The 23,170-nt window shown below is 43.3% G+C and overlaps 1 long non-coding RNA gene across 2 annotated transcripts in view; it reads right to left on the minus strand.

The window, feature by feature from the left end:
• LOC109265481 (uncharacterized) overlaps positions 1-23,170 on the minus strand; it is an 85,637-nt gene that overhangs the window by 14,969 nt on the left and 47,498 nt on the right. For both annotated transcript variants that reach the window (XR_002079210.2, XR_002079209.2), the window contains exon 2: positions 380-438. This is a non-coding gene — a long non-coding RNA (uncharacterized LOC109265481). The remainder of the gene's footprint in view (positions 1-379; positions 439-23,170) is intronic.

The following is a 23,170-nucleotide window of genomic DNA, read 5'->3' on the forward strand; positions in this document are numbered from 1 at the left end:
TGGTGAATTAATTTATGACAAAGGCACCAAAGGCACCAAGAACATACAATGGAGAAAAGATAGTCTCTTCAATAAATGGTGTTGGGAAAACGAGATGTCCATGTGGAAAAGAATGAAACAGGACTCCAATGTTACACCATACATAAAAATCAGGTCAAAATGGATTAAAGTCCTGAATGTAAGACCTGAAACCATAAAACTCCTAGAAGAACACAGAGGGGGTCAGCTCCTTGATGTTGCTGTGGGCAATGATTTTTTGAATTTGACATCAAAAGTAAGGGCAACAAAAGCAAAAATAAACAAGCAGGACTACCTCGAATGATACTCCTCTTTTATAATTAACATCTTTTTTCATACAAAGAAGAAGCAACATTTTGACCTCAAAATTATGTCCTGACCTTCACTCGGCAGGTAGCTCCTTGCAGGAAAGTATCAAGACTGGCAGGGGAGAAAAAGAGAGAACATAAGAGAAGAAGAGAGGGCACAGTCATTTCCCCTGGACATTCATAATTGACCCTCCTAACGATGTGAACAACATAATATTCGCAACCAGAATCGTATGTTGAAATAACCTTTTCACTTAATTCCTTCTTGCTCTCCCCTCTCTCTTTTCAACAAGGGCAAAGCGCTGAGCAGAAGAGAATACGTTGTAATACGTTTCCTAACAGTGGGAGGATGTCCCATACTTCTACTTCTAGGGGTTTGTGGGGGGGAGCAGAAACCCAGAGGTCCCATGGGACAACGTCCTCCCTGACCTTCCAATTTTTCAGTGTCTCACCCTCGTATGGGAGAGAGAGAAAGGAGAATGGGGCAGATCAGAGTCCAGAATCCTTGTTCTTCCCTCACAAGCCTGGGTACCTCTGCCCCTAAATAGCAAAGGGATTACATGCAGCGGTGTTTCCTTTTTTTCCTTTTTAATGTTTATTTATTTTTGAGAGAGGGAGAAAGCACTAGCGGGGGAGGTGCAGAGAGAGGCAGGGTACAGAGGATCCAAAGCAGGCTCTGTACTGACAGCAGAGAGCCCAATGCTGGGCTCGAGGGCTCAAACTCGCAAACCGTGAGATCATGACCTGAGCCGAAGTCGGACACTTAACCGACTGAACCACCCAGGAGCCCCATGAGGCTGTATTTCTGAGAGAGCGAGCATGAAGGATTCAGCTGAAAGCTTTTTCAGGAGATGGTGAGACACAGAGGAGGGCAGCCGGCATGGGCCGGACAAAGGCACAAGTCCAGAGATTTATTCTTCTGTGGCTGCACCCTCTGCTAGACAGCATTAGACTTACAGTAGTCTCTGGGGGGTCTCAGTGTTGTGCTCAGGCAATTTACAACTTTCTGAGATTATCCCTCAATACCTGTTTCAGGCTTAGAGGAAAGAAAAAACAGCGTCACTGACAATTTGGGGCGGGGTCAGGACAGTGCGAAGCTTACACACCGTACTCTCTTCAAAGGAAAAAGGAGGGAGGCAGGACCTAAATTCTCTTCCCCATTCACTCTACCACATTCTCTCATCTGTGAATATACTGTGCTCACTTGCTCTTTGCTGACTCTCTACTCCCCTCCTTTTCTTTCTTTAGTCTTTTTTATTTGGTGCAATTTTTCATCTCCCTTGATTTCCCCACATTTTCAACAACCATTAAACCAAAACGAAAAATAAAGCTGACAAAAGAGCAGATAAATATTGTTTTATAACCTAACCTCTGAGCTTCTAACAATATTAGCATAATATCTCTCCCTTGAGAGACAGTCATTTTGAGAAAACAGCTTGAGCTGGCAGCAAACTCCGTAAATTCCATGCTGCCTGAGCTGTGCCTGACCTCACAAATCCAGAACTGGCCTTTCTTTGTCCCTTTCCATTAAGAGAGGTTAGAAGTTACCCCCCAAGAGCCCATGGTAGTAGAATTCAGGATTGAATTCAATCCACCATCAGCTGGATGATCCCAGGGGTTATCAGCCCTTGCAGAACGCTCCACAGAAATCAAGCTTAGCACAGACTTTTATTAGAAAGTAATCATAAAGTTGTCTCTCTTCTCAGGACAAAGGCTATTTGAGTAGGAGGATTTCACTCTTTTATGAAAGATGTTCTTGAGAACAACTGTCCCTGGTGACAGTGGGGAGTTTGACCTTAACTGCCTCTCGAAGCTTCAGGCCAACCACCTGCTCCGTGGACAGGCTGGGCAATGAGTCCAGCCGGTGTAGCGTCTGAGTTCTGGCAGCTTGCAGAAAAGCCTCCAGAACTGAGAACAGCAGAGGCCCATTTCCAACAACGGCTTAATGCCTTCCTAACTTAAGGAATCCCAAATGGTGCTCTCCAAGGGGGTTTAGGGAAACAGCACTGGATTTGGAATCTAGAAGATATGGAAGATGTGGGGTCCCTTTCCAAATAAATGCCTTATTGGCTCATACTTTTGTTCACCGACGTAGTCAATGCTTTTGGATCCCCATTCTGTGCAAAGCACTATTCTATTTGGACAGCATAACTTTAAAAAAAGCTCTCAATATTTATCATATACCAAATTCTCCTGAGGAGACTTGCTTTTAATTTTTTTTTTAAATGTTTATTGATCTTTGAGAGAGACAGAGCATGAGCTGGGAGGGGGGTGGGGAGGACAGAAAGAGATGGAGACACAGAATCCAAAGCGAGCTCCAGGCTCTAAGCTGTCAGCACAGAGCCTAACGTGGGGCTCCAACCCACAGGCTGTAAGATCGTGACCTGAGTCAAAGTCGAACGCTTAACCAACTGAGCCACCTAGGCACCCCAAGCCTTTTTTAATGTTTATTTTTGAGAGAGAGGGAGAGGTGGGGGGAGTGGCAGAGAGAGAGGGAGAGAGACTCCCAAGCAGGCTCCACGCTGTCAGTATAGAGCCCAACATGGGGCTTGAACCCACGAACCATAAATCAAGAGTTGGACACTTAATCGACTGAACCACCCAGGTGCCCCTCCTGGGTGGGAGGGAGATTATTAATGATGCAGGTTCCTTGTCACAAATACTAGAGACTTTAATTCAGAGAAACTTGGGTGAGGTCCTGAGCTTACATCTGTTACAGACACCTCAGACGTTATCCCTTTCACAACTCTTACCATTTTGAGTTTTTAAGAAACTATTAAAATGTTAACAATAATTTCCCATTGTGTTAAAGCCATTTTTACTTATGCCTCTTATAAAAGCCCTGTATTATCTATATCAAGTACCAGGCCTCATTCGGTTTTATACTTCTATATTCTCTTGTATATACTAAGTACTTAGGGTTGGCTATGTGGAACTGATCTGACACAACACAAGGAAGCCAAATCAATGTCCACCAACTTCTCATTGTGCCTAAGCTTGGTGAAACCAGAGAAATTCATATGAAAGATGGGCACCACTAGACTCTAGAAAGAAAATCTTACATGCAAACACTTCAGTAGGGAGCACTATCTGAAGTAAGTAGGAAGGAAACGGGGTTGTGTGACAAAGAAGAACAGAATGCATTACTGAGCTGGCCACAGCTTTTTAAGGGGCCAAAAGGTTACTTGGTCTCCAAGGTCAAGCTCAGAGAGGCTGCCTAGAATTACTGTGTCTCCAAATAGTCAACAGGGAAAAAGGGAGAAGAATTTATCTACTGGATTCCATCTCGCATATTAGCTAAACATGCTGGTCACTGGCTGAATTGTGTCCCCGCCTCCTTAAATTCATCTGGTGTAGCCCTGACCCCAAGTACCTCAAAATGACTGTATTTGGAGATGAGGCCTTTAAAAGGTGATCAAGTTAAGATGAGGTCATTAGGGTGGGCCTTCATCCAATATGACTGGTGTCCTTATAAGAAGAGATGGGGACACAGACACACACAGAGTGAAGACCATATAAAGACACGGGAAGAAGTCAACCATCTATAAGCCAAGAAGAGAAGACTCAAAAGAATCAACTGGACAACACTATTATCAAGACTTCCAGCCTCCAGAACTGTGAGAAAGTAAATTTATGTTGTTTCAGCCACATAGTCTGTGGTCCCTTGCTATGGCGGCCCTAGTAATCCAATATAATGCCCACAGGCATCAACTCCCCTACATTTGCTGGGAGCAGCAGAGGTATCGATGGAGGGAGGCACAGAGCATGAGGAGGGCCTTTGAGCACTTGAAAATCAGAGACCACCCCCACCCACACCCCCTGTCTGCCTGCCACCTGAGGGGCCTGGCCAGGTGAGCCATGTGCACACAAGCACTTAGTGGCAATGGGAGTGAAACAGGGAAAGCTTGGCATGCTTGCCAGGCTTGAGGCAAGGGGCTGTCAGGCTGTGCCTGTGAGTGATAATAGGGCCATGAACAGTAGACCTCTTGGCAGGGGGGGCAAAGCACCCTGAAAGTGAAGACTGAGTTCAGCAGAGACCAAAACCTCTCCTCTGGTTTCCAAAAATGCAGTTCAGCCTGGTGATCTTCCCAGAATGTCATAAGTTCATGGGACAGAAAAGCACGGGTTAGCCAATGCAAGGATGCACACAGATCAGGTTCCACTGGTGACTTTCTCTTGTAATTTTCCAGGAAATGGGACAATTGACAAATTTATTTTCACCACTAGATGTCACCCTTGTGCCACCCAGGCTTCCGTCTTCACTATGGCTGTGTTAAACAGAGGGGCAAAGATCAGGGTCCCAGAGGCCTACGGAGGCTTGGGGTGGGGTGGGGTGGGGGCAGGGTCAAGGACCAAGGATGAGAAGGAGTTAATGGGAAAAAGACAGACTCCTGGATTTGGAGCACACAGTTCTGGATTACTTTACAGCAGTGTTTCTCAACTTTGGCTGCATACCAGAAACTTCTGGAAAGCCTTAAAACAAAACAAAACAAAACCTGAGGTCTGAGTCCCACTCTCAAGATCCTCTGTGTAAATGGGTTGGGTGTGTGGGCATGGGGAGCTTTGAAAGCTCCCTAGGCATTTTTTAAAAAATATTTTTAACTGTTTATTTTTGAAGAAAAGAGAGACAGAGCATGAGTGGGGGAGGGACAGAGAGAGATGGAGACACGGAATCTGAAGCAGGTTCCAGGCTCTGAGTTGTCAGCCTAGAGCCCGATGCGGGGTGAACTCACCAGCTGTGAGATCATGACCTGAGCTGAAGTCGGTCACTTAACCGACTGAGCCACCCAGGCGCCTCACCCTAGGCATTTTTAATGTACAACCAAGGTTAAGGTGGGGAATCACAGCTGCAGACTATTATTGTGAATCCAGATATTGTATGTAAAGCAAATATCCATCAGTTGAATCATCGCTGAAATGCACTCTAGGAACTTGCTTTCATGAGCAAAACAGAATAGAGGAAAGTCAGTAGAACTGACCTTCACACTATCACATCTTCCTATGTTTGAATTCCACTTGAAAGATATCTAGTAAGTGCTTGTTTTAGGTCACATTGTGTATGGGTTACACAACACACTATGGCTCTGAAGAGTACCAGTGGAGGAGGCAAATTACTATAGATTTCCATCTGCTACCTATGTAGTCGTCAGTTCTGGAAAGCTGGGGTTGTGGACAAGAACCATAGAAAGGCACTTCAAACTGGGAACTGTAAAGAAAAGAGGTGACTAGATAGACAGTGGTCTTTTTTGGGCATATGTTCTCTTGCCATTATTTTTCCAGAAGGACACTGGTAGGCTTCCAATGGCCATCACACTAGGAAAGTTTGGAATGCAGTGACTACAAAGAGTAAAGGTTACAAAGAACTACTACAAAGAATAACGAGGAAGAATAATGATGTAGTCACCATGTACTCCTCCTGTTACCTGCTAACTAAGGAGCCCACACAGCTTCAAAATGCTGGATTGCTTGATACTTAAGACACACACGCAGGGAGAAGGGACAGACACATCCTTATTTTCCTGGAGCTAAATATCAAGAGACATCTTCCAGCCTGTTCTACATGGTTTGCAAAATTTCCTTAGATCTCATTTTCTTGGTCTTCCATTTCTAAGATCCTTACATTTAATTTCTTTTTTTCTAGACCATCTGCATCTATACAGGTATAACAGAAACCACAAACTGATGCCCTGAAACTGAGTGGAATCAGCCCTGAGCATCCTGCATTGTGAGCACTACACTCCTCTTCAGGCTTATTATGACGAGGCCCCTCCAGTACTATGATCAACACCCATCCATGCTCTCTCCTGTCTATAGAGAGAAAAGACTAAAAATTTGACAATGATTGCCTCAACTAAATGGAATTTGTTAGAATATGGAGTCATTGCTTTCAGGGGGAGAAAAGCTGTTTTTTTTTTCCTCCTCCCCTCTACTCTTTATGGTATTCACTCCCACCCAAGTCAAACTGGGGTGGGGGGGTGCTCTGAAAGGACCACTTGTAAAGCCTGTGTGTACCTGAAAGATGAAAGCCCAGCATCCCTTTGCCCTGTGGACATCTGTTGGAGTAGTAGCTTTGCCATCTTCCCTCCACATCTGTTTTTCCTCCCATCTTTATTGAGCTTTAATTGACAAGTAGGAATTATATACATTTAAGGTATATAACTTGATATTTTGATATAGGTATACATTGTGAAATGATGACCACAACCAAGGTAATTAACACATCCATCACTGTACATAGTTATCATTTCCTGCCTTCCTTCCTTCCTTTCTTCCTTCCTTCCTTCCTTCCTTCCTTCCTTCCTTCCTTCCTTCCTTCCTTTTGTTTGTGTGTGTGTGGTGAGAACGCTTAAGATCTACCCTCTTAGCAAATGAGTGCATAACACAGAATTGTTAACTATTGTCACCATGCTATGCATTAGATCTCCAGAAGTTATTCACCCTACAGAAGTGAAACTCTGTCCTCTTGACCAGCATCTCCCTGTTTCCCTCCTCTGTGTATATTTGAGTAAGGGAAAAAGGAAGAAATGGACTGGTGGCAGGGGGAAGAGAGGAGCTGGTAGCAGAGCAGCCTGCATCCTCACTACCTGGTGTGGGTCTCTTGGAAATCAAGAGTTGGCCACAGGTGAGACTGTCTTGCCAGCAACCCTCCTTTGCATCTGCATGGATCCTGGCCAACAGGTGAGGCTACCATAATAATAAGGTACTCTGGAGTATGTATCCCCTGGGGCAGGAAGGAAGTGGTTGTTTGGAGAAGGTCAAGTCACAAGGTTCTCCCACATCAAGAAACCATGCAGTGAGGAGCCCCATGGACTTCCAGAAGCTCTGAAATTGGCACCTCATATGGAAGTCCACCATAGCCAGGGAAGAACCATCAACCAGACCTGTGAAGAAAAAATGATTTTACCACTTTCCTCGAATTTCTCCTTTCAGATCCTGATCTTGGAGAAGTCTGAAGCATCAGAAGGAAGAGAGAAGAGGCATGAAGGAGAAGCAAAAACAAAAGGGTCCAGTCCCCAATGAGCAAGGCAGGTCTTGGCTGATGGAGAGAGGAGATACTTTGAGTTGGATATAAGAATAAGATTTTAGACTGGCCTAGCTGGGCTGGACATTTTAACATGGGCAAGTGTCTGGAAAGCTGTGACATCTGCCCAGTATGCCACAAAGGAGAAGGAAAGGAAGAGCCAACAGCACTTGTTTGAAGACTGATGGGCAAAAGATAATAAAAAAATTTTCTCTTGTACTCCACCAAGCACAGGCATATCTCATTGTATTGTGCTTCACAGATATTGCATTTTTTTTTTTTTGTAAATTGAAGGTTTGTGACAACCCTGCATCAAGCAAGTCTACTGGTACCATTTTTCCAATAACATTTGCTTACTTTTGTGTCTCTCAGTCACATTTTGATAATTCTCCCAAAATTTCAAACTTTTACTTTAAACTTTTTTCATCATCATTATTATATTTGTTATGGTGATCTGTGATCAATAATCTTTGATTTTATTATTGTAATTGTTTAGGGGCACCACCATGAAGTGTGCAAATATACAACAGTGAACTTAATCAATAAATGTTATGTTCTGACTACTCCAAGTGTCTGTTCCCCCTTCTGTCTGCCTCCCCTTGGGCCTCCTTGTTCTCTGAGACATAACAGCATTGAAATTAATAACTTACTTTATTTATGTTTATGTCAATATAATTTATGCCAATAAATAACCCCACAAAGGCTTCTAAGTGTTCGAGGGAAAGGAGGAGTTGCATGTCTCTGGCTTTAAATCAAAAGCTTGAAATGGTTATGCTTAGTGAGGAAGACATGTTGAAAGCTGAGACAGACTGAAAGCTAGGCCTCTTGAGCCAAACAGTTAGCCAAGATGTGAATGCAAAGGAAAAGATTTTGAAGGAAATTAAAAATTTTATCCCAGTGAACTCACAAATGATAAGAAAATGGAAGAGTGTATTGCTGATATGGAGAAAGTTTGAGTGGTCTGGGTTTAAGATCAAACCAGCCACAATATTCCCTTAAGCCAAAGCCTAACCCAGAGAAAGGCCCTAATTTTCTTCAATCCTGTGAAGATGGAAAGAGGTAAGGAAGCTGCAGAAGAAAACTCTGAAGCTAGAAGGGTTGGTTTATGAAGTTTAAGGAAAGAAGCTGTCTCCATGATATAAAAGTGCAGGGTGAAGAGCAAGTCTGATATAGAAGTTGCAGCAAGTTATCTAGAAGGTCTAGCTAAGATCATTAAGGTGGCCACACTAAACAATAGATTTTAGTGTAGATAAAACAGCCTTATATTGGAAGAATATCCCATCTAGGACTTTCATAGTTAGAGAGGAGAAGTCAATGCCCGGCTTTGATGTTTCAAAGGACAGGCTGACTCTCATTCAGAGCTACAGCAACTGGTGACTTCAGGTTGAAGCCAATGCTCATCTACCATTCTGAACATTCTAGAGCCTTCAGAATGACACTAAATCTGCACTGCCTGTGCTCTAGAAATGGAACAACAAAGCCTGGATGGCAGCACATATGTTTACAACATGGTTTCCTAAGTATTTTAAACTCACTGTTGAGACTTACTGTTCAGAAAGAAAGATTCCTTTCAAATTAGTACCACTTGTTGACATTGGACCTAGTCATTCAACAGCCCTAATGGAGATATACAATGGGATTAATGTTGTTTTCATGACTGCTAACACAACACCCATCCTACAACTCATGGTTCATGGAGTAATTTTGACTTTTAAGTCTTAGTATTTAAGAAATACATTTCGCAAGGCTGTAGCTGCCATAGATAGTGATTCTTCTGATGGATCTAAGCAAAGAAAACTGAAAACCTTCTGGAAAGTTTTCACCATTCTAGATGTCATTAAAAACACTTGTGATACATGTGACCGACGTAAACAGGAGTTTGAAAGAAGTTGATTCCAGGCCTCATGGATGATTTCGAGGAGTTCAAGACTTCAGTGGAGGAAGTAACTGCAGATGCGGTGGGAACAGCAAGAGAACTAAGATTAGAAGTGGAGCCTGAAGATATGACTTCATTGCTGCCATTTCTTGATAAAACTTTAATGGATGGAAAGTTGTTTCTTACGAATGAGCAAAGAAAGTGGTTTCTTGAGACAGATTCTATTCCTGGTGAAGATGCTATGAAGATTGTTGAAATGACAACAAAGAATTTAAAATATGACATAGGGGCACCTGGGTGGCTCAGTCAGTTGAGTGTCCAACTCTTGATTTCAGCTCAGGTCATGATTTCACAGTCGTGAGATTAAGCCCTGTGTCGGGCTCTGCACTGAGTGTAGAGCCTGCTTGGGATTCTCTCTCTCCCTCCCTCTCTCTCTGCCCCTCCCCGGCTTGTACTCCCTCTTTCTCCAAAAACATATAAAGAACATTTAAAAATATAAAATACTGGGGCACCTGGGTGGCTCAGTTGGTTAAGTGTTCGACTTCAGCTCAGGTCATGATCTCGCAGTCTGTGAGTTCGAGCCCCGCGTCGGGCTCTGTGCTGACAGCTCAGAGCCTGGAGCCTGCTTCAGATTCTGTGCCTCCCTCTCTCTCTTCCCCTCCCCTGCTCATGCTCTGTCTCTCTCTGTCTCAAAACTAAAAATAAAAAACATTAAAAATTTTTTTTTAAATAAAAAAATAAAAAAATATATAAAATATTATGTAGACTGAGTTGATAAAACAGTAGCAGGGTTTGAGAGGATTGACTCCAACTTTGAAAGAAGTTCTACAATCCTATCAAACATCATCACATGCTACAGAGAAATCATTCATGAAAGGGAGAGTCAGTTGATGCAATGAACTTCACTGTTGTCTTATTTTAAGGAACTTCGACAGCCACCTTAGCCTTTAGCAACCACCACTCTGATTGGTCAGCAGCCATCAACATCAAGGCAAGGTCTCCCACCAGCAAAAAGATGACAACTCGTTGAAAGCTCAGATGATGGTTAGCATTTTTTTTAAGCAATAAAGCATGTTTCAGTTAAGGTATGTATATTGTATTTTGAAACATAATGCTATCTTGCACTTAAAAGACTATAGTATTGTGTAAACATAACTTTTGTATGTACTCGGAAACCAAAAAATTCATCAACATGTTTCATTGCGACATTCACTTATTGCAACATCCATTTTATTGCAATTGTCTGGAACAGAACCTGCAATATCTCCAAGGGAGGCCTGTATAAGTGTTCTGAGTTTTCAGTTAGTTGATAACTTTTGCTAATTATCCAAGATGTAACAATCTTGAAGTGGGTCTTATCATACCCTCCCCCTTATGATCACCCTAGTCCCCTCTACATTCGTGGCAGGAAAGTGGTTGTTCTTTAAGTCTACTGAGGGACAGGAGTGCTGTGGAAATTTAAGAGTTGGGTACGAAAAAACCCTGAAGATTAAATACTTGGAGATAGATTTTAGAATTAAAATTGCTCTCTGTGGTCCACTGCGCTTGAATGAGTTTTTCCCTCCCTTCTGATGACTGAGCAGGACATGTTGCCTGGACAGTCAGAGGAGGGAATTCAGGCACATACTTAGTCCTAGATCTGAGTCACTGGCATGTCTGGAATTCACTAGAGATTCATTGATGGCCCCACTGGAACACTGTCAACTGACTACCTGTACTCAAGAATAGAAGTGAATCTTTTTGTGCATCCTGCGTGGCTCCCTATCTTCAGATACACCTGGGGATTTGGACATATAAGAGAAGGCAATCAGAAAAGCGCATTACTAGGGAAGGGTGGGTTAAGAAAAGCTGGATTCTCCCTTGCGTGTTCCCTCCCTCCACATCTCACTTGCTCCTGGCACATTCACTTTGCCCCAGCAGCTGCATAATGAGGAAAATCTATCTTCTTTCAAGAAGAGACAAATCCCTCTTCTGTCTCTAGAGGGTGCTCAGAATCCACTCATCTAGACTCAAGCAGCTTCAGAACATGACGTAAAGAACACTGAAGAGCCAGAGCAGGAATAACACAAAGAAGAGGCTGAGGGAGCCCCTCCCCCCCGCCCAAAAAAAACTCACACCACCACCAACAAAAAAACCCCCCAAAAAACAAAAAAAGACCAAAAACCAGAATATAGAGCAAAATCCTCCTCCTTCTGAGGAAAGAATCCATGACCATTGGTTCTCTGGTTTGTTGGTCCACAGTATTTCAGTGAGCACTTGGCCTTCACCCAGCAAGGAGCTTTGTAGACAGAAAGGATCTCTACATTCTTCAGTGCCAGACGCCAGCGGGACAGCAGTATGTAAGAATGGAATAAATATAACTACCATTAAATGTATATCCATTTTGTGTGTTACTCTCTTCAAGATGCTTTACCCACACACTATTTCTTATCCTCACAGCAACAAGGCGGGATGAGTTTTATTACATTCATTTTTAGAGACATGGAAATTCAGTTGCAGAGAAGGTGAACAGCCTGCCCCAAAGGAACACAGTGTTTTGGTACCGGAACAAACTTCAAATCTGCAGCCTCTCCAATACACCACTCAGCCCTTTTCTCAAGGTCTCAGGAAGTCCATAATTGAGTGAAGTAGGTAATGATTTACAGACATGATGCAAAATAGCAATACATGATACAAATATTTAAATGCAGCATATGGAAGATCTAAAAGTAAGAGAATTTCAGGGCTACCTGACCTCAGAGGCCATTCAGTCCACAACACAAATCAAGGAGTCGATTTTCATCGCGTATTGTGAGGGGCCTCCCCAGCTTCTGTTTGAATGACTCTAATGAGAGAAGGAATCCACTACTTCACAAATATTATCCTTCCAGTGATGAACTACTCTGTCAGAAAAATCTGCCTCCTGTGAACCCAAATCTGCTGCTCTGAAACACCCAGCAATATCCTAAAGCCATCCTTTGTAGCCATACAGTACGAGACTATTCTTCATTTTAAAAACATGTTTGTTTATTTGTTTGTTTGTTTGTTTATTTATTTATTTAGAGACAGCGTGCTCATGAGCATGAGTGGAGAAGGGGCAGAGAGAAAGAGAGAGAGAGAGAGAGAGAGAGAGAGAGAGAGAGAGAGAGAGAACTCCAAGTAGGCTCTGCACTGTCTGCTCAGAGCCTGATGCAGGGCTTGATCTAGCAAACCGTGAGATCATGGCCTGAGCCAAAATAAAGAGTTAGATGCTTAACTGAGTCACCCAGGCACCCCCAATCTTCATTTTCTATAGCAACATTTCACAGGCTGCATGCCTATGAAGCTGGCCCTACTCCTAGAATTTCTCATCTCTAGGTTAAAAAACAAAATCCAAGTTCCTTTTCTATTGCTCTTTATGGTTCAGGTTTGAGGTTTTCCCACTATTCTAGTTGTCTTACTCAAAACACATTCATAAAGGTGGCACCAAGAATGGGCAAATATCTATTAAATACACACATAAAACAACTCTTCTGTGTCCCACCCATTGCAACCCCTTCCCAGACACCCCTCTATGAGTTCCTTGTGCCTTTCTCAGAACAACTCCTCTTTCTAGAGCTAAAATGGCATTGTAGCACGTCTGGGTTGTAATTATAATTTCACATCTGTTTCCTTAACAAGAATTTGAAGGCAGGAACTCTATTCATCTTTACAGCCTTAACACTGTATCTGGAACATATTGGGTGCTCAGTGAATGTTTCAGCTGTCTTATGGCAGAGATTTTGTCTATTTTGTTCACTGCTGTGTTCTCAGCACCTAACCAGAGCCTGGCTCTGGTTCTCAAAAAATATTTGCTGAATGACTGTGTGCATAACTCAACATAGTGTTCCAGAAAGAAAAAAAAACATTAAATCATAAATTATTTAAGTGATATCTGCTGAGCATATACTATATGTGTAGCATTATTCAATTCAAAATAATTCTATAAATGCAACCGAACATGGCATTCCATTATTTTCACTGTTCAATATGTTCAACAGTCTATGTTGTTTACAATAAAGACAAGGTGTTAGTCTTTTTTTTTTTTTCCCAAGAGTCCTCGGTTAAGCCATCCCTCTCACTTACCTTCACAACAGTGTGTGGAGGTCTAGAGGCAATGTTTTAAATTTATTTCCAGCACAATTCAACTTGCTCTTTTCTTCCCTTCATGCCAGGCTATTGGTAGTTTTGTCAATCCCAATTCTATTATACAATCCATTTGTTTTTCCCTCAGCCTTGGTGCATCCTCAGATTTGATTAGAGGGACATCAATGCTGTCATATGAGACACTGATAAAAATCTTGAATGGGACAAGATCAGACAAACCTGGAGCTCCTTCACAGAGATCATTTTTCTACATTGACATTGATCCATTAGTGAGCATTGTCAGGACATAGCCATTCAGCTTTCATTCCACTCAACGATGATGCCATCGATATTTGGTCATTTGTTCACAGAGGCATAATGAGATTTTAGTAAATGCCACACTAAAACCCACATGCCCTGTGACTCTAGTAATCCCCCTCATTAATTCATTTAGGAGCAAACAAACAAGGCAAGTTTGCTATGATTTGTTCTTAGTAAACCTCTGATGTTTCTTTGTAATCACGGTTTTATTTTCTGAGTCTTTGTGTACTATCTTCTTGGTATTCTTACCTAGAAACTCTCCTAAAATTTCCATCAAGCTCATCAATGGTAGTTCATGACATCCATTTTCTTCCTGTATTTGAAAATGGAGACATTTTCCTGTATCTCCGGGAATCCAGTCTCAATACCCCCATGATTCCTAAGGCTGTTCAAACAAATTAAGCTTCCTTTGAACCTTTACATGTCAGTAAAAAAGGAGGGGAGGGGTATAACCTGAGAAAAGTATTTATAATATCCATGACTGAGGGCACTGTTTGTATCATTTGTCCAACATCCTCTCCTTTGATAATCTGCATCAGACTATCTGCTGGCAACTCAGTGCCATCACCTGCCATTTCCCTTCTGTGCTCTGTGTCACAGGGGCCAGAAAATGTGAAGGCAGACCACATATCCCAGAGTCCCTGACAACTAGTTTGCCAATGTGAGGAATTTTCACAAAATTTGGAAGACTGGAATGAATAGAAAGATAGATGATAGATAGATAGATAGATAGATAGATCATAGATAGTCACTGCTCCTTTGGAAACAGAAGATCTGTGGGCTGCAGCAGATGTGAGATTTTGAGTAGCCTCCAGGCATTTTCTTGCCACTCACCCACCACTGCACTGAAGATGTTTGTAGTCACCGCCAGCAGCTTCCTGCTGAGGTCCTGCGCCTTCCTGATTGCTTGAAAACTAGCAGCTTAACTGAAAACTAGCTGCCATCTTCCTTGGCTTTCTTCCCCTCTGGCTCTTACTGTAGTTTTATAAGCATCTAATTTTCTATATAAAATCCCTTACTGCTGGAGCGCCTGGGTGGCTCAGTAGGTTAAGCATCAGACTTAGGCTCAGGTCATAATCTCACATTTCTTGAGTTTGAGCCCCACGTTGGGCTCTATGCTGTTAATGCAGAGCCCACTTCGGATCCTCTGTCTACTCTCCCTCTGCCCGCCCCCAAAAGTTAATAAACATTTAAAACCCCTTACTGCCCACAAAAGAGGGAGTGTTTCCTGTTCTTCTTACCAAATTCTGATATAGGAAGCAATCCACCCCCACTCTATGTGACACTCATGGAATTGACAAGCAAGGAATCTTTTTTTTTTCCTACCCCAAGAACAGGTATGTGCCTCAGACTTGCCAATGTACCCCATCGTCTAGTACAATGATTGATCTAGAGAGAAGTATCTAAACCAAGCAGAGAAAATCAAGAGTATTTTAAGTTTTGCTGTTAGGTCATTGGAAAACAGATTTCCCCTCATCTGCATAATGGACTGTATGGATGTAGGGCTGGGAGTGCCCGTGGGTATCTGACCTGCTTCACAGAAAGATCCTACCAGAAGATGAAGCCAACACAAGAGGAAGGTGGATCTAAAATATAGAAAGAAAAGTGTCCTGACATCATGGAAGCCCCTAAATCCAGATGATTCTGAAGCCAGATGTGTCCTGGGACTTCCAGTTTATATTGTCAATGCCCTCCGGCCAAAGGTCCCCAGTGACATACATGTAATTGAACACGTTGGGGTTACTGATGATTGTGGTAGAAAATGAGGGACAGGAGGAACAGTGGACCTTTTCAGTAGAAGGACTTAGGAAGGACCTAAAAGATTTGGCTTTGGTTGGGTGATTTGGGAGGGTTATAAGGAAGTAGGTTTTGCTCTGAATTAGAGAATGTCAAGAAGCAGGGGTTATTTTCTGCTTGGATATCTTAATAAATCTTATCTATAGGAAGGGAAGACAGGAGCAAGATTTAAGGGGTAATTGGAAAAGAAGCAGAAGTTACTCACATTACTCAGGATGTTTGGTTATTTTTGTAGTGATCCTTTTATCTTGTTCCATGATAGTTACAGAGTGACTTCACCTACTATTGGCATTTCTATGAAATTGAATGAGTCCAACAGGCCTAGCTGTGAGTTTCAAGTTGGCTCCTAGAACATCAAGACCTCTCTGCCAGCACCTGGCCAACTCATAGACATCAGGATTGCTTTTCTTTTTCTCAACATGCACTCCAGTAACACATGATGTTTACTGAACACCAACTATATTACAGATACTCCTGGATATTGACATTCTCTGAGAGAGACATATAATATGTACACAAATAAAATGTAATCGGTAATTACAGATTTGGTTAGGTTCTATACAGGAAGGAACTAAATAGCAGGACCTTCAATTAGCAAGTAACTTCCAGTGGCCACTTTAAGTAAGATGGTTAGGGAAAGACTCATTGGGAAGGTGACGTATGGACTGAGACATGAAGCATGAGAATGAGGGAGATGTTTCAGGCAAAGGGAATAGTAAATGAAAAGTCCCTGGAGTGGGCAAAGCACTGGGAAGAACTCAGGAGGGACAGAAAGGAGATTCACGTGCCTGGAGGGAGTATGGGGAGCAAGAAGGAGGGGAGGCCAAATAAGAGAAAGAGTCAAGAGGCCAATTATGGCAGGCCTTGTAGGTTCTCAGTAGGAACATTCCATCTTCCACCCCTGTGTCTCCACAGGATGCACCTGGAGTAATAGTTCTGGGCTCTTCGTCCTTCCCCCACTCTTCCTTAGCAGGAGGAGTGATTTATCCAATGTGTGACTTTTAGAAAATGAACCCCAGCCTTTCCTCTCTCCTCTTTAGCATCTAAAGTATCTCCAGGGGAGAGCTATTCTTGGTTCCTTCTTGCCATAGATCTTATACAGTTAAACCCTTAGGGAGGAAGCCTGAGGTTGTCTACATCTGCCCATGAGCCTATAATCAGACTATTTCTTGGGTGCTGTCTTAGTAAGCCTCCTGTATTAGTGCCACCATAACAAAATATCACATATTGGGTGGCTTAAACAACAGAAATGTATTTTCTCACAGTTCTGGAAGCTGGAAATTCTAGATCAGTATGGTCACATTCTGGTAAACCCTTGGTTTGCAGATAGCCATCTGTTTGAGTGTGTTTACAGTCTTTCCTCTGTGTATGTTCATGTCCCGGTCTCTTTTTATTCTTTATAAGGAAGGGTCCTGCCCTTATGAATTCACTTACCCTGATTTAGCCTTTAACAATCCTGTCTCCAAATACAGTCACACTGAGAGTCAGGGCTTCAACATATGAATTTGGGGAACACAACTCAGTCTATAATTCCCTCAGATTTCAACTTATTTTTCCATATACTAATGCCATATACTCCAAACAAATGTACGAAAAATATTTACCTATAGCTTCATCAGTTCTGAATTCAAGTGGAGAATGAAAATAACATTTTCCAGACCACCAAAAACCCTCACACAGACCAAGGTAAGGCATAAGAACAGGAACATTTCATGCAGTGGAACACTTCAGAGTTTCAGCAGGAAAACAACACAATCTGATTTATAAGGATTACTCTGGCTATTGTGTGGAATATCTATTTTAAACCACTAAGTCTTTTTTAAACCTATGTGACAAAGCTCAGTTTTAAGTCTCTTAAATTATTGTATTTTGTCCTTACTACTACTCTATGAGATGGATGTTATTAGCTTCATTTTTGCAGATGAAGAAAGTAAGACGGAGGCAAATAGCCTACCTAACGTCACGTAGTCTATATACTACAACCAGAAATCACACCCACTACATTTACCCATAGTTAAAAGTGAAAATCACACAGAAACAAGTTCATATGCTTGTTTCAAAAATACAGAATGGGGCACATGGATGGCTCAGTTGGTTGAGTGCCCAACTTTGGCTCAGGTCTTAATCTCATGGTCCATGAGTTATAGCCCCATGTCAGGTTTTGCACTGATAGCATGGAGACTGCTTTGGATTCTAGCTCTTCTCTCTCTGTGGCCTCCCCCCGCTCATGCACTGTCTCTCTCTCTCTCTCTCTCTCAAAAATAAATAAACATAAAATAATCAAAAAAAAGTACAGAAGAATGCAAGAGAAGCTGTTAACAATTTCTACCTCTGTGTTAGCCACCATAACGTAGTGTGAAGAAGCTACAAACAGCAGTTAAGAGCACATGTTCTGGGGCACCTGGGTGGCTCAGTTGGTTAAGTGTCCAGCTTCGGCTCAGGTCATGATCTCACCGATCCTGGGTTCGAGCCCTGCACTGGGCTCCGTGCTGAATGCTTGTTCAGAACCTGGAGCCTGTTTCAGATTCTACATCTCCTTCTCTCTCTGCCCCTCCCCTGCTCATGCTCTGTCTCTCAAAAACAAATAAATGTAAAAAAAATATTGTTGTAAAAGAGAGCATATGCTCTGGAATTTATAGATAATAAATAATGGACATCAGCACTTAACTATTTTTCACAGCTGAGTGTTTTACAGGTGTTAGCCCTTTCATTCTTCAAAATAGATCTGCCTGCCCTTAAAATCCCATTCTTTTCCCTCTAATGAACCTTGCCTGGATAACTGACATTCTCCTAGCAAAATAGCCTAGGAACACTGCTACAACCAATAATATTAATATCAGTTAACAGTCACTATGTACCAGGTACTGTTCTAAGCCCTTAATGTGTATTAGCTAATTGGATCCTCATGGCAACTGTGAGTACTAAAATGGTATTACCATTTTACAGAGGAGTCAGTAGGGCACATGGTTATGGGACTGTCCCAAAGATGTAATGTTATTGGAGAATCAGGTTTCAAACCAGAGCATGGTCCCATTGTTTGAATGCACAGAATGGTTGTTACCCTTCCTCAACAAGTGGAAACAACCAAGGCTTAGGGAGGAGGTGAAATAACTTTCCTCAACTAGCAAGTCATGGACATAGCTGAGTGCCTGTGGGCAAGTTGCTTATCCTCTCTTGGCCTCAGCTTCATTAGCTGTAAAATGGGTAAACACTACCTGTATGATAAGTTTGGGGTGATAATGAAATGACACAAATACATATAAAGCTCTATGCCAACTTCCTGCCACAAAATTAGTGCTCAAAATAGTCCCTATGGATATTTTGAGAGTTTTATAATGAACACACATTCCTTCAGAATTAGCAGAAACAATAAAAACAATCCCATGTTGAAATGAATGTCTAAACAATAAAACTTGTATGCATTTAACAGAACAAGACCCTCTCTCAACATTTTCTATTTCCTCCAACCAATTTTAGCTCCCACTCACCTGACTCAATGATTAATTTTCCTGACGGGGAGGACAGGGGCAAAGAGGGCTCTGGTAACAGTTATGCTTCTTCTGTGGACTTTTTTTTTCTTAATTTATTTATTTTGAGAGAGACAGACACAGCAAGAGTAGGGGAGGGGCAGAGAGAGGGAGAGAGAGAATCCCAAGCAGGCTCCACTCTGTTGGCACAAAGCCTGATGCAGGGCTTGAACTCATGAAACTGTGAGATCATGACCTGAGCTAAAACCAAGAGTCAGATGGTTAACCAACTGAGCCATCCAGGCGCCCCTCTTCTGTGGACTTCTTGTGCCAAACTAAGAATAGCCTTCCTACCAACCTGGGTGTTTCTTTTTCCAGACCCTCTTCAAAGGGGCTCGAGCCTGCCCACCCCACTTGCCACCTTTTGGACACCTCCTATCTGTGTCCTACTTCTCAGGAAGGCTCACCACCCAGGTATGTTGACCTCTTTAGACAACAGCTCTCTCCACCTCTCGACTTCCTTCACACCAGAACCATTTGTACCTTTTAACCAGGATTTCATTTTCTAAAGGGCTTCTTCTTGTACTCATTCATTGGTTTCATCAGTTACATTCTCTGAGTGCATCCTGTGACCAGAGCTGCCACTGCTAACGATGACAATTACCCCTTCCACTCGCTATGTGGCAGACACTGTGTTGTGTCCTCTGCATGCATGATCTCATTTAATCCCCTAATAGCTCTGGGACAAGGCTACTTTTACTATCCTCCATAATGGTTGAAAATCAAAGCATAAGAAAAATGAGGGCTTAGAGAGGTTCGGTAGCCTGCCCAAAGTCACAGATCGAGCAAGCAGCACCGAGTTGTCCACTTTTCTCTAGACCCACCTGCACCTCCCCAGTCAAGCCTACCACTCCATCACTTGACTGGTTCCTCAGCCTCCTAGCTGGGCTGTCTGTCTCCAGCCTTGACACTCTACAATCTATTCTCTACCTCAGCAAGGTGAAGCTGTACAAACATACATAAGCCATGTTGCTCCCTAGTTTCAAATCCTTCAGTGGCTCTGCATTTTTATGATAATGTGCTAAATCCTTATATGGCTTTGAACTATCTGGATTCCCTTGAGCTCTCCAGACTTAATTTACCTGCCCTCATTCTTAGTCTATGATCCAGCTCTATCAGACTTTGTTTGTTCCTAGGCTTTGCACGGTCTGTGCCCTCAGCTCAAAAAGTGTCCCTTGCCTTCTGCCTTCATCTCTGGGAGAAGATAAAGGCATCTCATTTGCTTCTCTGCTTCAAACTTCCTCCAAAAGCACATGAATTCCCAGGTAACTTAATGCATTTGCCAGATTTCTATTGCATCATTTAATTCATCCTCAACCCTCTACAGATGAGGAAACTGACCTCAAGTGACCTGCTCAAAATCAGAGTGGGAGCAAGCAATAGGGTAAGTGTGCCAGCTCATGTCGGTCTGTCTCCAGACGCTGATCTTTCCTCTGAGCTTTGTTGCCATGACGTTTGTGGAGGTTAGAAACAAGGGCAGGTAAACACAACTGGAGGGAGGGATTGTCTGTGAGGCTGGAACTAATCTAATAAATGGAGAGAAAAGGCATCTTAACCGATGCCCTTAGGGGTGGGAAGGTCAGGAACTGAGCCGCAGCTGGAGAGTGGGGTCCTGCTTTTTGACTGAGAGTAATTTCCTTGTCTATCTTTGTGTGGCTACAATGACAGGAGCTGATTTATTAATGCCGTTGGCAAAGCCCAGCAAGATTATCCGTCCTTAGCAACGAAGGGGTAGCTGAGGTCGGTTCTAGGGAGTCAGAGGCTCAGCAGGGCACTTGCGAGAGAGCAGAAAGGAAATTTGCCAGGGAGGCAGGGATCACGAGAAGGCAGGATTCCAGAAATCGGCTCCAAAGAGTTCTTATCACCTCTCCTTCACCACTCTTTCACCCTGCACTCACTTACTCACTTGAAAACCCTCTAGGAAGGGTGGGTCCTCAGTATGCCACAAAACTCTTCTGAGTTCTTGCTATGCTATGGGACTTTCGCATGCCCCATCCCGCCAGCTTCAGTTTCCTCATCTGTAAAATATTAATAAAGGTGCTGCTACTGTAGAGGGTTCTTGTGATTTCCTTGAAATCATTATATTAAAAGGGACTATCACAGTGCTGGAACATGGACAGGCTTTTGTTTTTTTCTTTAACTTATCTATATGTTGCCACTGTCCTACACCTACAGAAATGGAATTAAGAAAATGCATGAGATTCCTGTGTAGGATGGGATGCCCAGAGCTTTGGGCCTAAACCTCCACCTAACTTGCCTGAAAGACCAGCGCTGATCTGAGCTCCCTCCTCTCCTATCCAAGTGTCAGTTTGCTCACAACCACTGAATGTCCACTATTTGCCATGCACCGAGAAAAACAGAGATGCATGTAACTGCTCATTGTCTACCAGCCCAGCAGATGGACAACTGTCCTTCTCATCTGCTAGGGCTCTTGAATCTATTAGGTTCCATGGGAACAGGAGCTGGGGGGGACAAGCTTCCCAAGTGTCTAGGGAAACCCTTGAGATCTCAAATACAAAATTATTGGCTCTAGGGGCACCAATAACCTCAGTTGGTTACGTGTCCCACTCGGTTTCAGATCACGTCATGATTTCACGGTCCTGAAATTGAGCCCTGTGTCAGGCTCTGTGCTGACAGCGCAGAGACTGTTTCGGACTCTCTCCCTCTCCCTCTGCCCCTCTCACTCACGTGTGCTCTCTCTCTGTCTCAAAAAAAATTTTGTAATATATATGTATATATATATATATACATACATATATATACACACACACATATATATGTGTGTGTGTGTATATATATATGTAGGGCGCCTGGGTGGCTCAGTCAGTTAAATGTCTGACTTCCACTCAGGTCATGATATTGCAGTCTGTGAGTTCGAGCCCCACATTGCACTCTGTGCTGACAACTCAGAGCCTGGAGCCTGCTTCAGATTCTGTGTCTCCCTCTCTCTCTGCCCCTCCCTTGCTCGCATGGTCTCTCTCTCTCTTTCAAAAATAAATAAACATTAAAAATATTTTAAAAAGAGCAGAATGGACTCTCCGGAGCCAAGCATAGACAAGAGGCCCACAGAAGAGGGTAGGAAGGGTGGAGAGGTGGTGGGTGCTACACGGACTGGTGGGAGGGAGCCGGGCGGTGGAGGGGCAGCCTGCCCCGCAAGGCAGAGCCCCCAAAGTCTGGCTTGCAAAAGTGGAGAGTTCTGACAGCCAGCGGGACCTAACATCTGGAATGTTAAAAGTCAACAGCTCTGCTCTCGGAGAGCAGGGAGGGCGAGAGGACGCCAGGAGGGAGAGTTGTTAAGTCCCGGAAGGACAGAGCTCGGCGGGGGAACAAAAGCGCTGGCCAGCGCCATCTCCCTCTCCCATCCCCCAGTCAAAATTCCAAAGGGAACCAGTTCCCGTCACCGAACTTGCTTGCACCATGCAAACGCCCAATGCTGTGCTTCTGTGGATCTAACCCTCTGACAGGCCTGCCTCCCTCCCGGTGCTGCAGGGCCTCTCCCGCAGGGGACCACCGAAGGCAAATCTAGCTAAGCTTGCCCCTCCCGCCCCTGTGCACCTTGCGGATCCACCCCTTCTAATACGCCCTTGGCCAGACAGATCCCATTGAAGCCGCACCACAAGCCTGGCAGTGTGCAAGCAGCCCAGACAGGGGCCACACCACTCCACAGTGAGTCCTGCCCCTGGGAGAGGGGAAGGTACACACCAGTCTGACTGTGGCACCAGTGGTGGGCTGGAGGCAGACATCGAGTCTGACTGCAGCCCCACCCACCAACACAAGTTTCTCCCGACAACACCAGGGAAGTGCCCTGTAGTTTGGTGCATGGTAGCACCACAGGGGCTACCTAAAATGATGAAACGGAAGCATTCTCCTCAAAAGAAACCAGGAAGTAGCAACAGCTAACAAATTGATCAAAACCAACTTAAGCAATATAACAGAACAAGAATTTAGAATAATAGTCATAAAATTAATCGCTGGTCTTGAAAAAAGCATAAAGGACAGCAGAGAATCTATTGCTATAGAGATCAAGGGACTAAAAAATAGTCATGAGGAATTAAAAAATGCTATAAATGAGGTGCAAAATAAAATGGAGGCAGCCATAGCACGGATTGAAGAGGCAGAGAAGAGAATAGGTGAATTAGAAGATAAAATAATGGAAAAAGAGGAAGCTGAGAAAAAGAGAGATAAAAATCCAGGAGTATGAGGGGAGAATTAGACAACT

This window comes from Panthera pardus, unplaced genomic scaffold (assembly GCF_024362965.1).
Source record: "Panthera pardus isolate Hobbes unplaced genomic scaffold, ASM2436296v1 HiC_scaffold_6, whole genome shotgun sequence".
NCBI lineage: Eukaryota > Metazoa > Chordata > Mammalia > Carnivora > Felidae > Panthera > Panthera pardus.